This window comes from Lissotriton vulgaris, chromosome 3_1, assembly GCF_964263255.1.
Source record: "Lissotriton vulgaris chromosome 3_1, aLisVul1.2, whole genome shotgun sequence".
Lineage (NCBI taxonomy): Eukaryota > Metazoa > Chordata > Amphibia > Caudata > Salamandridae > Lissotriton > Lissotriton vulgaris.
This window is the reverse complement of record NC_141689.1, coordinates 1721244793-1721261756: the sequence shown is the minus strand read 5'-3', so window position 1 is coordinate 1721261756 and position 16964 is coordinate 1721244793. Positions and strand designations below refer to the sequence as shown.

At 39.6% G+C, this 16964-nt stretch overlaps 1 pseudogene; it reads left to right on the top strand.

Annotated features, from left to right (window-relative positions):
- The first annotated feature begins 11867 nt into the window (after positions 1 to 11867).
- Positions 11868 to 12707, top strand: LOC147728366 (calcium/calmodulin-dependent protein kinase type II delta chain pseudogene; annotated as a pseudogene).
- Positions 12708 to 16964: the final 4257 nt, after the last annotated feature.

Here is a 16964-nt window from a genome sequence, read left to right as displayed (position 1 = left end):
ATCCAACCATCGTTCATGCATCAAAAATCGGATCCCTAGGGCTGCTCAGGTGGTCCCACAAGGATATTAACATATTTAAACGTTATCCGCTAATAGAATTAGCATTTTCAAAACCTTGCAAATTCACTGAAAAAACCATAGGTTTCTGGCCTTACATATATATATATATTTATTAGCTTTTAAAAAAACAATGAAATTCACTGAAAAAACCATAGGTTATACAGTATATATAGTTAGGAATTAGCCTTTAAAAAACCAATGAAATTCACTAAAAAAACATAGGTTTTAGGCCTTGTATAGTTAGGAATTAACATATAAAAAACCATTGAAATTCCTCCTATATAGTTAGCTGGACATTTTATTGATATAAAACCAATGAAATTCGACATATAGTTAGTTGCACTAACTATATATTTCGCGCATCCGCAATCCAATGCTGATGATGTCACATATTACATCATTCATGACATGGTCAGTGACATCACTGATGACAGCTCATTTAACATCAATAATCACACCACTGATGATATACTTCATGTGATAATACAATGCACCTCCTTACACTCTAATATAACTTCTGTTACACCTAGTGTAAAATACAGAGTATCATTATTTAAACTATTGACACACCAATACCATTTACTACATACGCACTCACTGATTCCTACGTCTACACACACATTCATTCATTCACCCATAAGGTCACTCGTACATACAGTCACTCATCATTACAACACTATCATATGCACTCATACACCTATGCAGACACTCACACTCTGCCACTCATCCATGGAGTTACTCACACACCTAGTCAGTCCTGTAAAGAATCAATCACACTTTGATTTCTTAATCTATACAGTTAAACACAGAACAGCTTACATTTTCACAGATATACTAACACATACTTACTCACTTATATAATCAAACCCTTCATCCATACTCTTATACATCCACTCATTCTTCAATATGTAAAACATATTTAAACTTTACAAAAACACACAGACACTGGATGATGTCATCAGTGATGTCACTGACCATGTCATGAATGATGTAATATGTGACATCATCAGCATTGGATTGCGGATGCGCGAAATATATAGTTAGTGCAACTATATGTCGAATTTCATTGGTTTTATATCAATAAAATGTCCAGCTAACTATATAAGAGGAATTTCAATGGTTTTTTATATGTTAATTCCTAACTATATAAGGCCTAAAACCTATGTTTTTTTTAGTGAATATATATATATTCACAATGCATATAGGTTACAGGGATGTTACAGTTAAAAAATAGAAATAAAAACTCTAAAGTACAGACTACCATTTTTGAAACCAAAGATACACCAATATCAGTTATTACATACCCACTCACTGAATCCTAGGTCTACACACACATCTACTCATTCACCCATACAGTCACTCATACATGCAGTAACTCTTCAATACAGCACTGTCATATGCACTCATACACCTATACAGACACTCACACACCGCCACTCACCCATAGAGTTACTCACACACAGTCAGTCATGCAAAGAATCAATCACACTCATATTTACTCACATGCACAATTATTCACATACCACCTCACTTATTCATACAGATACTAACACATACTTACTTTCTTATACAATCACTGACACAAGCACACACTCATCCATACAGCCACTCTCACAATCACTCACTTTCACATATAGTCATTTATATAGCCCAACTCTTCAACTCTCACATATACTGCCTTTCACATATGTAGTTACTCGCACATGTACCACTGAGACATCTAAACATTCACACACAAACCCATACTCACAATCACCTACCCATACAGCCCTTCACAGAACCACTCTTGAACCCATACACCCAGTGAATCACCCACTCACACATCTATGCACAAAGTCAAATACCCTCACCCACCCACACAGACACTCTGTCACCCATACAGATACTCAGACAATCAATCAATAACCCATATTGACACTATTGTAGCTACTCACCAACCAATGCGGCCGCTTACACACCAAGTGACAGACTGATACAGACATTCACGCAGTTTAGTCACTAACTCATGCATTCAGTAAGGCACGTTTAATCACACAGTTACACACCTACTAAATCATCCATACAGACACACACTCTTCAATACACCTTGGCAAATATATATGGAGCTGTGGGTATATCGAATCAAGGCAAAGTACCCACCAAGTATACCCCCTCAGAAGAGCTGGGTTTTCTCATAGAAGACAGATTCAAGACACTGCGACCGCAAACTCGACAGCAGCGGAAAATAAACGGAGAGAAAATAACAAAAGGCGCAGTGCAAGGAGGAAACTCAGGAGGCAGAGGTTCAACAAAGAGAGGCAGGGGAAAGAAGTGGTAACAGCTGTGCCCCCTGGTCTTCAATCTACAAATAGTAAGGATGATGACAAGGTTACCAGTACAGTTTCAGACCTTTTGCCAAATGATTCTGATGAAAATACAGTGATAAATCTTTCAGACACTACCCTCACAAAGGCTGAGTTGCAACTCCTCTCTTTAGGGCTTTCTTACTGTCCTAAAAACTCTTTCAACTATGTTCAAACACGTGTAGATGTTTTCAAATTTATCAGCAAGCTCAAGCTTAAAAAGCATTTTAAATTAACTAATGCTCAGGTTCGGGCATCTGGTATTATTGGAAACTCTCAACCCTCCAGTGTGTTCCAGATATCGGATACGAAAGCTCTAAGAGTTGCTCAGGAGTTGGCTCTTGATGAAGAGTTTGAAATAGGCACCACCCAAGAAAATCTCTCAAACATGGGCATATCTATGAATCGACCTTGTGCCACTAAATTCAAACCTCCTTCAACTTTTTACCCTGTGATGCCTAAGGATAATATAGATGCGTTCTGTGATATTGTGGTGGAGGATTTGAAAGGACTACAATATACAATTACACGAAGAACAAAACGAATCAGATACATGGAAAAACAATACAGTAATCTGATGAAAAAACTGAGAAGCAACTCTAACCTGATAATTAATAAAGCTGATAAGGGGGACAATACAGTCATCTGGCCCCGTACTCTTTATATGGAAGAAGCAGAAAAACATTTGAGTGACACAGTGTGTTACAGGAAAGGCAGTTTTAATGACATCAAGTGCCTTAAAGACACCATACATAAGGAATTAAACCAATGGAAGCGTGATGGGTTGTTGAGCAAACAGGAACATGCATTTCTAAAAAATGACTTCCCGGTCACACCATTCTTTTACCTGATTCCTAAAATCCATAAGCAAATTTCCCCTGTACCTGGGCGACCGATCATCTCTGCCCAGGGTAGCTTATTGGAATCCATCTCTAGATATGTGGATCGTTTTCTACATGAGTATGTGGAAGCCCTACCATCCTTCATCAAGGACACCAGACATTTCCTCTCTAAAATTAATGGTATTGAATGGGAAAGGGAGTTTGTGCTTATAGCTTTAGATATAAACTCTCTCTATACAAGTATCTCACATGTGGATGGACTTAATGCCGTGAAATTTTATTTGGGGAAACGTAGCATTGCATACAGTCAACATAGCATTATGCTACTTAGAATGTTAGAACTGTGTTTGAATAATAACTACTTTTTGTTTAACAGAGAGATTTATCAGCAGTTGAGGGGAGTGGCTATGGGGGCATGCTTCTCCCCCACCTATGCATGTTTACATGTAGGGTGGTGGGAGGAGCATGTCCTTATGGGCTCACTCGCCAGTTTATTCCCTAATTGCATAGTGCATTTCTGGCGCTTCATAGACGACATCTGCATGGTGTGGAGGGGTTCGGTAAAATCTGCCACTGAGTTTTTCGAAAAAATCAAAGACAACCAACTTAATCTGCGATTCACCTCCCAAATTAGTACCAATCAGATTCAATTCTTAGATGTAGAAATTTATATCTTTGAGGGGAAATTGCAGACCCGACTTCACAGAAAACCTACAGCTGGCAATGCGATTCTGCACGCTAGTAGTTCGCATCCTGGTCATCTTGTCAGAAGTATCCCCTATGGGGAATTTCTGAGGATGCATAGGATCTGCAATTCTGAGGCAGATTTGGAGAGATGCCAGAATGAAGCATTTATGAGATTCTGTGCCCGAGGTTATGATGCCTTGTTGTTAAAAGAGGCTAAGGAAAAGGCTAATAGATTCAATAGAGAGGAGTATTTCACTGCTGTAAGTGTGAATCCCACCCACAATATATCAAACATAACAGAGGAATCTAATGACAAAATCAGCCTTATCACTACTTTTAATGGTGAGGAAAGGAAGGTGAGGGGGATATTGAAGAAACATTGGCCGCTACTTAAGACCGATATCAGTTTGGCTCCACTGTTACCAGATGAACCCTCTATTGTTTTCAGAGGAGCACCCTCTATGAGGGATGCTCTAGTTACATCTAGCCCTGAGGTGGTGATAAAGAAAAACTGGTTATCAGACAAATTTGGATTTTTTAAATGTATCTCTTGCAGAGCATGCAAGTTTGGTGTTAATACCAGTGAATACCACTCTGCATTTGATCCTAAACCCATTCAGATTAGGGGTCATTTTACCTGCCGCACTGATTTTTTGGTCTATGTGCTCCAGTGTACTTGCGGGCTCAAGTACATTGGGTGCACCAAATTGCAGGCTTTTAATCGTATCCTCCAACACCTTAGGGCGATTGTCAACTAAGATGTAACTTATCCAGTGGCGCGCCTCTTTGAATTGGTCCACAAGAAGAATTTGAATGACCTTAAGTACTTTATCATTGATGCAGTGCCCGAAAACATCAGGGGAGGCAACAGAGAGAGAACTTTAAGACAATTGGAAAGTAAATATATTTTACTTTTAGACACCAGGATCCCTAATGGGATGAATACAGGGGAGGACCTGCACTGTTTTTTATAAACAAATAAGACAATATTAGTGTGATAAGCCTGTGTTATTTGGAATGAATCTTTATAGGTCTGGTATCATTAAGACCCCTGGTTGTTTTATCCACCTTGCACTAGTTAATAGTGCTAACTGTCAATTGTTCTTTAGATCTTTGTTTACCATTAGCTTCCAAGGTTATGATTTCCCATCCTTGGGTGGCTTAACAATTTCACCTTCATTTATTCCAGCAATTATACATAATTTATGGCTGCAGGGGATCTGCTTTGTATTTCTTTTGACAGCATCACATTTAGGGAAAAAGGGCACTATGCCATAATGTTCCAACCTAGGTAGGCTGTCATGGTAACATCCTATGTCATTATTTGTATGCTGTGTAGGTAATAGAGGGTAATTATAAAACATGTAAACCTTCATAATAGGGGTTGTAACATGCTTTATTTCATTGCTTCCTTATTTATAATTAATTTATTGTAAACTGAATAACAAATGAGATAGGCATATTTCCCATCTCTAGTTTACAGTGAAATTGCACTTTGCACGTTTTGCACTTTATTATAGATTATTTGCACTAGCACTTTTTTAATAGGATTGGGTTGTTTATACATCTAATGTCATCACTGTGTATATAGACTATTTTAAAAACAGTAAAACTTTAATTTTAATATACTCTCCGTGTTTGGTAGACATGACAGGACATACATATTAAATTTGACATGTCGTCCATTAATTTTATTAATGTGAAACTGTTTTATTCACCATGTCTCATGCAAATGGATTTATCCTCGGATTGTAATTTTAAAGTATGTTTTCTATGTCTATTCATTGTTGACGCCCTTCCATTTTGATTGTGCACAGTATTTAAATCACAGTTATTGGTTCCTATTGTCATGTGATCAAGGCTACTGTGACGTAACCAAAACGCGTCAAGCTGGAGACAAGGGGGCAATAAACCCCCTCTACAATCATCTATAGCGCTGTTGTGTGGTCTGTACCTGCTTTCTTGTGTCGGAATCCAGAGCCGATTGGCAGGAGTTTGGAACATATATATATATATATATATATATATATCTGTGGCGCGTTTACAGAGACCCCGCCTTACTATCCTGGGCTTGGACTGCACAGACGTGAACTGTTAAGTTCTTCGTATGCCAAAGGTGTTTGGACTGTCCTAAGCCTGCCTCGAAAACCAAGGGAAAAAGGTTGTCAGGAGCGAGGTCAGTCGGACCCCGTGTTGGGCGGCAGACACTGTTCTGCAGCCCCTGATACATTGAACTCCTGGAATCAGAGGCGGAGGCGGCACAGGGAGACGGAGGAGGTTTTGCTGTGGACATTAAAGCCGGGAGTCGCATCAGCAAGATGTTGGTGTGTCCCAGGGCGCACCTTGGCCATCTTCTCTCATGGACGCACATTGGTATGCAACAGCAATCCACCCCCCCCCCCAGCAACGACCGCCAGGGACTCTCTACGGGGGATTCTGGGATGTGTAGTTTCCCAGAGCACAAGGGATGCTACACAGGTATGCTGAGTTGAAGCACTGGGGGCGGTGCGGACTTGAAACAGCAAGCTAAAAGAGAGGTGGAACTTTGGCTGAGGTGCACACTTACCTGTGGAGGCTTTGGGCACTGAAGACGGCAAAACATCGGCCAGAAATGCATCCGCCATGTGTTCACATTAAAAGCCTCCAACCGTTTCCCCAAGGGTCTTTGTTCTTCTTTTTCTTGAGGAAGTTTCTTTGTATATATATATAAACACGCTGTCACCCCGAAGAAAAGTCACAGAATTCACGCGTTTCGGAGTTGTAGTCACTCCTTCATCACGGGCCCGTGATGAAGGAGTGACTACAACTCCGAAACGGGTTGGACATCGTGCCTGATTAAACTTCTTTGCACCGAGAAAATTGTGGCCACGGCTCCTTTGTTGATAAACTCGACGTGAAATCGGTGAGTTTTCTTCGGGGTGACAGCGTGTTTGGTTTAGAGGGGGTTGGGTCAGCCTAACTTTCGTGCTTCATATATATATATGGATGTTATCGGACTATACACAAATATCGATAATGATTTGGGACTAATGGCTTGTAAACACTTTCTGGAAAGACGCAACATACACTATAAAGAACATAATGACATGCTGTATGAAATGATTAACCTATTACTCTCCAACAACATCTTCTTTTTTGGAGAACAACTCTATCGCCAGCGAAGTGGCGCGGCAATGGGGTTCTCATTCAGTCCAAGTTATGCTTGTATAGCAATGGGTTGGTGGGAGGAAGAGATAGCCTGGAATCAACAAAATGCCAAATACACCCAACACATTGTACAATGGAAGAGATTCATTGATGATTTATTCATAGTGTGGAGGGGAAGTGAAAGTGAATTTGAAGAGTACTTTGATGTTCTGAATAATAGTACAAAAGATCTGAAATTCACCTACACAAAAAGCAGGCAATCGATATCCTTTTTGGATACGGAAGTGTATATCCAAAACAACAAATTGGAAACTACCTTACACAGGAAGAAAACGGCTACAAATTCAACATTGGAAGCCACAAGCTTTCATCAACCCGCCCTAATATCGAGCATACCATACGGAGAGTTTCTCCGTGTAAAACGAATATGTAGCGAAAACACAGAATGGGAGAAACACAGTGCAAGAACAATGGAGAGATTCCACAAGAGGAAATACGGAAAAAATCTGACGAGAAAGTGTTGGGAAAGAGCCAATGAGAAACCAAGGGCAGAGTGTTTGAAACCCCAAACAAAAGAAAAAGAAATGGAAGAACCAATAAGACTGATACTTGACTACAGCAAAGAAGCAAAAAAAGTAATCCAGATCCTAAGAAAAAATTGGAAATTACTAAAACTGGATCCGACAATTGGCAAAAAAATGGGTGATCACCCAGTGGTTACATACCGCAGAACCAAAAATTTGAAGGACCAATTGATCCATAGCCATTTCATGAACCGCAAAAAAACACCTTGGCTGAAAACAGTTGGATTCAACAAATGTTACAATTGCAAAGTTTGCAAGATAGCAAAACCAACGAAACAAATTGAAATGGCCAATGGAAAAATTTGGAAGATCAAAGAACTAATCACTTGCAAAAGCCAATACACAGTCTATCTAATTGAATGTCCGTGTAAGCTACGCTATATAGGAAGCACTATTTGTGAACTTAAAAAGCGTATCTTAGAACATACAAGGGCCACAACAAACAAGGACAGAGGTAATGCTGTGGCCAAACACATGGAGACAAATCACAATGGCAACTGGCGACATCTGAAATTTCTAGGACTGGAAACATTGCCCCCAACAGAACGGGGGGGACATCGAGAAAAATTGTTGCGCCAAAAGGAATCACGCCATATCTTGAACTTTCGAACAATGACCCCCTTTGGTCTGAACCAGTCCGAAGAACTTTATGTACACATTTAAAATAATGAAAGCCTTCTCTGAATGTACTCCATAAAAACTATTTTCCCTCCATAACCCCACGTTACAAACCATCATATAAAAAAAATTCTGGGATATTTGAGGACACAATTCAACACCCTATGCAATGTCAGCCCACCAGAGGGCTCCAAAAGGTCTAAATGAAATAGACCGGGACCTACGAGATAAACAAAATGACGCCAATGATTGTTTGTTAGAATTTTGAAAATGAATGTGGAAAAGATTTAAATAATGCATAGTAGGGAAACATTGAATTTGCAAAAAATGCCATATGCAAATGATAAGCAATGTATCTATATGACAGAGTCAGCCCACTTGAGGGCTTTTAATTTCATTTGAATTTTATTTCAATTTTCCTGCACATAAGAAATTGGGAATGTATATAACAGAAAAATGATTTACAAAAAACAGTCAAACAGTGGGAATGGGTTTGAAAAAAGTTTTTCTTGTGAAAATAACATGAAATTACATTTTGGAATGTCAAAACTACGAATCCCAGAAGGCCATAGTGTCACAGAAACACATGGTCGAAATCATGTGACCGGTGGGGGGGGAGGGACTCCCTTTTAAATCTTTCTCAGCAAACAGTGTTTGTAACAACCGTGATCAAGTGAGTTGGGAGCTCACGAAACGCGTTGGTTTTCGCTGTGATAATATGCTGCAGAGGTTCGAATAATAAAACTATGGATTTCTGAAAAACACATTGACTGGAGTGGCGGCTTCTTTTGTTTGGAACCCGGGAGGCCCTGGGGACAAACGCAGCTTGGATAAGCAGTATCAGTCAAAGTGAGGTGTTCTACTTAGACCTTCGGGTCTACGTGGAAGACAAGAAAATTCAAACCGCCGTCTATAGGAAACCCACGGCGGGTAACACTATACTGCACTCACGTAGCTACCATCCCCGAAGTGTTATCAATAACATCCCCCTGGGAGAGTTCTTGCGAATGAAACGCAATTGCTCGACCACCAAGGAGTTTGTAAGCTCTAGGAAACAGTCAACAATGAGATTTTCTGCAAGAGGCTATGGGAAAGGAATCCTCACACAAGCAGAGTTGAGAAGTGATTTGGTCAACAGGAAGGATCTATTAATTGATCGATCCAAGCCCAAAGATGATAAGATCAGGCTAATTACTGACTTCTCGGAAAAGTCTCCAGAAGTCTTTAATGTGATGCGTAAAAATTGGAAGATTTTAAAAGCAGATCCAATAATAGGGAAGTCCCTGTCTGATCACCCCTTGATAACGTATAGAAAGGGTAAATCTTTCAAAGACCATCTTGTAAATAGCCACTTCGAACAAAAAAGAAAAACAAAATCACCTGTTTCTGGCTTCTATCCTTGCATGAAGTGCAAGGCCTGTAAGAATTCAAAGAAAGTCAAAGAGTATTACATACCTGGTCAAAAGAGGAAAGGAAGAATAACCAAGTTGTTGAATTGTAATTCCGACTACACAGTCTATTGTTTAACATGTCCCTGTGGGAAGAGGTACGTAGGGAGCACGGTCAAGCAAACCAAACTCCGGGTCTTAGAGCACATGCGGGCAATTACATCAAAGGACCCTAACTACCCAGTAGCCCGTCATTTTGAACAGGAACACGATAGCAATAGCAATCTTCTGACCTATCACATTCTAGATCAGTTGGTAAGAACAGAAAGAGGGGGCAATTGGGTAAAAAAACTGAGAACACTGGAATCAAGATTTATTATCCAGTTACAGACCAAGACCCCGGGGGGGATGAATAATGAAGAAGAGATGTGGACTCACATCTAAGCATCCCTCCAGTTGTCTCCTTTTCTCTTTGTTGAAGAACCAGTGATGTAAATTTGTAAATAGTTCCCTAGAAACAGAGTAGAATGCAGTACCATTAATGTTGAGCTTTTTATTTTCTAATATGTTGATCAATATGAATGCAGTTATTTATCAGTTGGTCAGATCAGATCATTGATGAAATGCCTATTCAAGGCGGGAATGTACATAATGTATATAGACACACTTGCCCATTCAGGGCTTAATTGCACACATGACAACTGCAATGCGGAAAATGGTGACGCTAAACCATGTGAACATAGGCGACTTTCACGACAAAATTTGAGTGAAACTCGCATCTGTTGGTACGTGCGGTATATCGGCCATTAGAATGTATGAATTTATGTGTTAAAAATTGGATTGAGCATTTTTAATAAATGTTCTCTTTCGGAATTCTGAAATGGACCATACAGAGAATTAAGTATTACCTCTCTGGGTCCATGTTTAATTTGTATATATGTAATATAATGTATATTATTGCATATTGAAAGATGGCCGCCGCAGGAGTAGAGAATGTATTGCTTTAAGGTACCGTCGTTTATGTTTATGTTAATGAATTGACACGTGACCTATGACGACCACGTTGTTATCTGATTTAAATTTGATGTGTAAATAATGTCAGTTACACTGACGAAGGCGGAAACGCCGAAACGCGTTTGCTAGCTGACTATCGAGGGGTTCATCGAATAAAGCTTGGCTGACCTACGCTATACCTGCTTTGAGTGCTCTCATTGTTCGAAACCCGGGAGTTTTGGGGTTTCTGAGTCCTGTCAATATATATATATATATATTTAAACTTTACAAAAACACACAGACACTGCATGATGTCATCAGTGATGTCACTGACCATGTCATGAATGATGTAATATGTGACATCATCAGCATTGGATTGCGGATGCGCGAAATATATAGTTAGTGCAACTAACTATATGTCGAATTTCATTGGTTTTATATCAATAAAATGTCCAGCTAACTATATAGGAGGAATTTCAATGGTTTTTTATATGTTAATTCCTAACTATATAAGGCCTAAAACCTATGTTTTTTTTAGTGAATTTCATTGGTTTTTTAAAGGCTAATTCCTAACTATATATACTGTATAACCTATGTTTTTTTCAGTGAATTTCATTGGTTTTTTAAAAGCTAATATATATATATATATATATATATATATAAGGCCAGAAACCTATGGTTTTTTCAGTGAATTTGCAAGGTTTTGAAAATGCTAATTCTATTAGCGGATAAGGTTTAAATATGTTAATATCCTTGTGGGACCACCTGAGCAGCCCTAGGGATCCGATTTTTGATGCATGAACGATGGTTGGATGCATGATGGATGAATGATTGTTGGTTGGATGCATGGATGGATGCATGCATGATAGATGGGTGAATGGATGCATGAATGATGGATGGATGCAGGATGGATGGATGGGTGGGTGGATGAATGGGGTGCATGAATGGTAGTAAATGTGCGAGGTTTAATGAATAGAGTCTGTGCATACTATTTTACAAATAACTGTAGTGGTAAGCAGGCAAACATTTTAAATGCAAAATGAACAATCCAAAATCAATTAAAACTAGGCCTAGTGGTTTAAGAGTGTTTTATAAAGATGTTAATGTCTTAAAAAAAACGTTAACGGGACCAAATTGACTGGGTAATGTAGAGAAAGTTTTTAGATGTTTAATCTAAACACAGAAGTCCCCTATTGAAAAGGCACCATGGCGGGAGGCCTGAACATGGGGCCGCCACACAGGTCTTATGATCCTTACCTGCTGCATGACCTGCTGCAACAAACAGACCTGCTGCCCCTGACCGGACCTGGTGCCCATGATTTTCCATCTCCAGAGTGGGACACAGTAAATCCCGAAGCCAAAGACCTTATCAACAAAATGCTCTCAATCAATCCCGCCAAACGGATTTCTGCAACAGAAGCACTCAAACATCCATGGATCTGTCAACGCTCTACTGTGGCTTTTATGATGCACAGACAGGAGACTGTAGACTGCTTGAAGAAATTCAACGCTAGAAGGAAACTAAAGGGGGCTATTTTGACAACCATGCTGGCGACTAGAAATTTCTCAGCAAAGAGCTTACTGAAGAAATCAGATGGAGTAAAGGAATCCACAGAGAGCGTCAACACGACAATTGAAGATGAAGATGTGCGAGCTCGTAAGCAGGAAATTGGTAAAGTCACAGAACAACTGATTGAAGCTATCAACAACGGCGACTTTGAGGCTTACACACAAATCTGTGACCCCTGGCTTACTTCCTTCGAGCCTGTAGCTTTGGGCAATTTAGTGGAAGGAATGGACTTTCACAGGTTCTACTTTGAAAATGCGCTGTCCAAAGGCAATAAACCAATCCACACCATCATTCTAAACCCTCATGTCCATCTCATCGGAATAGATGCTGCTTGCATTGCCTACATTCACCTCACTCAGTACATGGATGGCTGTAGCATGCCAAAGACCATGCAAATGGAGGAGACACGTGTTTGGCACCGCCGGGATGGCAAATATATACAGGTATTTATTTTCACACAGCCAGCACTGTGCTGACTCTGACTCACTCACCGGGCGGTGCTGCAGTGCTCACGCAACTTTGGGTAAAACGAAGGCGAAAACTCGTCCGAAAGCATGCCAACAAGGAGTTAACCTCCGAATGTTTCCGAGGAGGCTGTGATGTAAGGTGCCGAGCGATGGGCCAATCCCAGCGCGGTCCTGAGGCGAGCCCCCGATGACGTCAGAGCTCCTTGGCTAATCGGAGCACGGCTCCTTTGTGCCAGCAGCCTATCAGAGCATGGCTCCGGCGTGCCAGCCACCAATCAGCTAGCTACCCCTTCGGTTTGGTCTCGGTGGCTCTGGAGATCCGGGCGGCGATTTCTAGGGCAGTCTCAGGCCCCGGATAAATCTTAACAAGCACCTACGAGGACGAGGGGAGGGGAGGGGGGGCGGGAAAGCACACGGAGGGGGCGGGAATAGCTCCAGAAACAAATCACTTTAAGTGAAAGACAGGGGGAAGCGGAAACCACGTCCTCCCGGCCCCGCCCACAACCAGGCGGCGGCCATCTTAAGGCAGCTCGGGCGGCGGCGGTGATCTCGGGGGCCAAAACGAGGGGTGGGCACCCTCGAAATTAAAATAAAAACATTAAAATGAAAGAGAGAAGCCCCCCAAGCCCCCCCCCCCAAGCCCCATACCCCCCCAAAAAAAATCGCGAAAATTCGCGGGGTGCGCGCACCTGTGCGCGCTTATAGATATATAATTGATTTCTCTTCTAATTTTCTCAGGAACCACTGGAGGGATTTACACTATTTTACCAAAAGCGTGATCTGCATACCAGACACTACCATTTTGACAAGTTTGGTGTAATTCCCTTCAGCGGTTCAAGCTGTAGCTGAGTCTAAAGGTCCTATGGAAATTAACATGGGGAAAACACGTTTTGGGACCCCCCTTTTTCTCAGCCCCCACTTGACGAATCCCCCCCAAACTTTCAGGGAAGGAGCGGAGCGAGCCATCTTCTTTGAGAAATTTGCGAAGATTCATCAACCAGCACCAAAGTTATTCCCAATAGAATGTTGGGGATTTCCTATGGAAACAGGTCCTGACTATATATACCTACTGGCTACGGCCAGTAGGTAATATACTCTACATGATGGTCCTAGAATGATTACAGCCTTCAGCAGCGAAGACAGGAAATTGAAAGCAATTTTTAAAAAGAACTGGCCTATAGTGTTAAGTGACCATATATTAAATACTAGGTTACCAGCTAATCCCACTATCACCTTTAGACGGGCCAAAAGCATGGGGTCTGCATTGGACAAACCGGCCCCGGAATTGAAAGCAAAAACCCCTTGGTTAAAACCCTCTAGGGGTTTTTTCAAATGCTCTAGCTGTCGCGCTTGTAGATTTGGTGAGAATACAGTACAATATTTGACTCCATTTTCTACTGAACCTAAAAAGATCATGGGCAATTTCAATTGCAAAACAGATTTTGCTGTGTATGTCCTGACATGCACCTGCGGCTTAAAATATGTTGGTAGTACCAAGCTGCAGGTGCATGTCAGGATTTTGCAGCATCTGCGCGCAATCTTGCACAGTGACCCTGCCTACCCGGTGGCACGCCACTTTAAAAGAGTGCACAATAAAGATCTTTCGTGCTTGAAGTACTTTGTGATAGGGTCTGTGCCACCTTTGAAAAGAGGAGGGGATAGGGAGTCACTGTTGAGACAGCTAGAAACAAAGATGATATTGGAGCTTGATACACGTTGGCCCAATGGATTGAACAACATAGATGAGTTGCACCATTTTCTGTAATTAGAATGATCTTCTTTCCATTTATATTTCCTGTTGACGGTTACAGACCCAAGTTCACCAACCATCTCCCTCTTAGTTAGGTTCACTATTTTGAGGTTGAGAGTGGGTCTGTACATATTGTTTGCTAAAGGTGTAAATTATGTTGCATAACATTTTCTATTTGCTGTAAAATTGTATATATAAATTCTTTGAGATATGTATATGTGTGTATATATGTGTATATATGGATTTAGTGTATATACATTTATGCATATGTGTATATATGGAATTTTTGTACTTTTGTAATTTTCTACTTTTCCAGTTCTCGATTTTTATACTGTTTTTCTACTGTTTTTCTACTGTTTTTCTATTTTTCTACTCTTTTACACAAATGACTAGTTGATAAGACAATGGACATGAACATTATGAAATAGAATACGTAATTTGGTGTGGGTTGTAAATATGTAATATAGAATTGTATATATATGCCAATGAAACTGAAATGTGGTTATATATATATTATTAATTGATTATCACAAATCCGGGTGTATTCCAATGTTCTAGGATCCTTTTTAACTATTTATACTATTTATTATTATTAAAGTACGTAAAATATACACATGAAATGTCAGGGTAATCAGAACCTACATAAAATTCAAATGTGATTAGATATATTCTTATCGTACTAGATATAATGACTGGTATTGCACTTTAGTTGATACAGCTTTCTCTTCTCATGCACTTTTGATAACTTTGCACTTTACCTTATTCATTTAGCACTTTATCATACGACCACTGGTACGCAGACGGAAATTCCCTTAGGCCTGAATTGTGGATATGAGAACTTTCCTGTCATTCACTACTTTTGAGTAGATGCATAGCTGCATTTTAAATATGTGATATGATCACTAGTAATTAATGGACAGTTCATTTATGGTACATTTGTATCAATGGATTTAACCGGTGAGGTCTTATGGTCTATGAATACTAACCATAGGTTTCAGGCCTTATATAGTTATGAATTAGCTTTAAAAAAAACCTTTGAAATTCACTCAAATAATGTTTTAGGGGCGTTATAGTTTGCTGGACATTTCACTCATACAAAACCATTGAAATTGCTCCTATATAGTTAGTTGAACTAACTATATTTCACGCACCCGCAATGCACTGCTGATGATGTCACATATTAGATCATTTATGACATGGTCAGTGACATCACTGATGACATCTCAAATGACATCACTGATGACATCACTGATGACATCCAGTGAATGTGGTTTGCTTCGTTATTTAAATATGCATTATATATATAGCAATTTGCATTGAAGAATGAGTGGATATATTAAAATAAATATTTGGATGGAGGATTTAGTAGCAGTGTAATTACTTGACCAATTTATAGTGTCTCACTAAATATAGTGGATAGTGACTAAACTGTTTGAATATCTGTATCACTTTGACAGTTGTGTAAACAGGTACTCCAGTTGGTTACTAGCTATGTGAAAGTCTGTATTAGTTATTGATTAGTTAACTGAGTATTTGTATGGGAGAGGGAATGTGTGTGTGGTTCGGTGGGGGGGTGTGACTGCCCAAAGATGTGTGAATAGTTGATTCACTAGATATATGAAGTTAAAACTACATGTTCTAACAGTTGTTTCGGTGAGTGAATATCTTTATGGGTGTGGTGATGAGCAAATATATTTCTCAATGGTACATGTCCTACAAACTAGAAAAATAAAAGGCAGAGTATGTGTCAGTTGTTTTATATAAATAAGTATACATAAGACTCAATGATTGTGTGAGTGACTGTATGGATAACTTTATACTTTGTAATAATGATTTTATTATTCACTAAGTATGACTTACTATCGAAATGAATAGAGGAAGTTGTGTTTGTATAAGTGTGTAGCTAAGTAAATATGTAAGTATGATCCATTGTTTGCATAAGTGAGTAGGATGACTTCATATGTGAATAGGATGTTTGCTGGTGTGTAATGTCGATATAGGTGTATAAGTATTTTTGATAGTGTTCTATTGTTCATTGACAGCATGTATGAGTGAATCTACAGGTAAGTGATTTGATGTGTGTATACATCTAGGAATCAATGAGTGGGTTTTTAGATACTTGTATTGCTGTGTCAATGGATTCAAATATGATACTCTGTATTTTACATTGAGTGATGAAAGATTTTACTAGTGTATGAAAAGGTGTATGTGATTGTCACGTGGATGATGTCATCAGTGATGTCATCAGTGATGTCATTTTAGATGTCATCAGTGATGTCACTGACCATGTCATAAATGATCTAATATGTGACATCATCAGCAGTGCATTGCGGGTGCGTGAAATATAGTTAGTCCAACTAACTATATAGGAGCAATTGCAATGGTTTTGTATGAGTGAAATGTCCTGCAAACTATAAGACCCTTAAAACTTTTTTTGAGTGAATTTCAGAGGTTTTTTTAAAGCTAATTCCTAACTATATAAGGCCTGAACCCTATGGTTTTTTCAGTGAATTTCA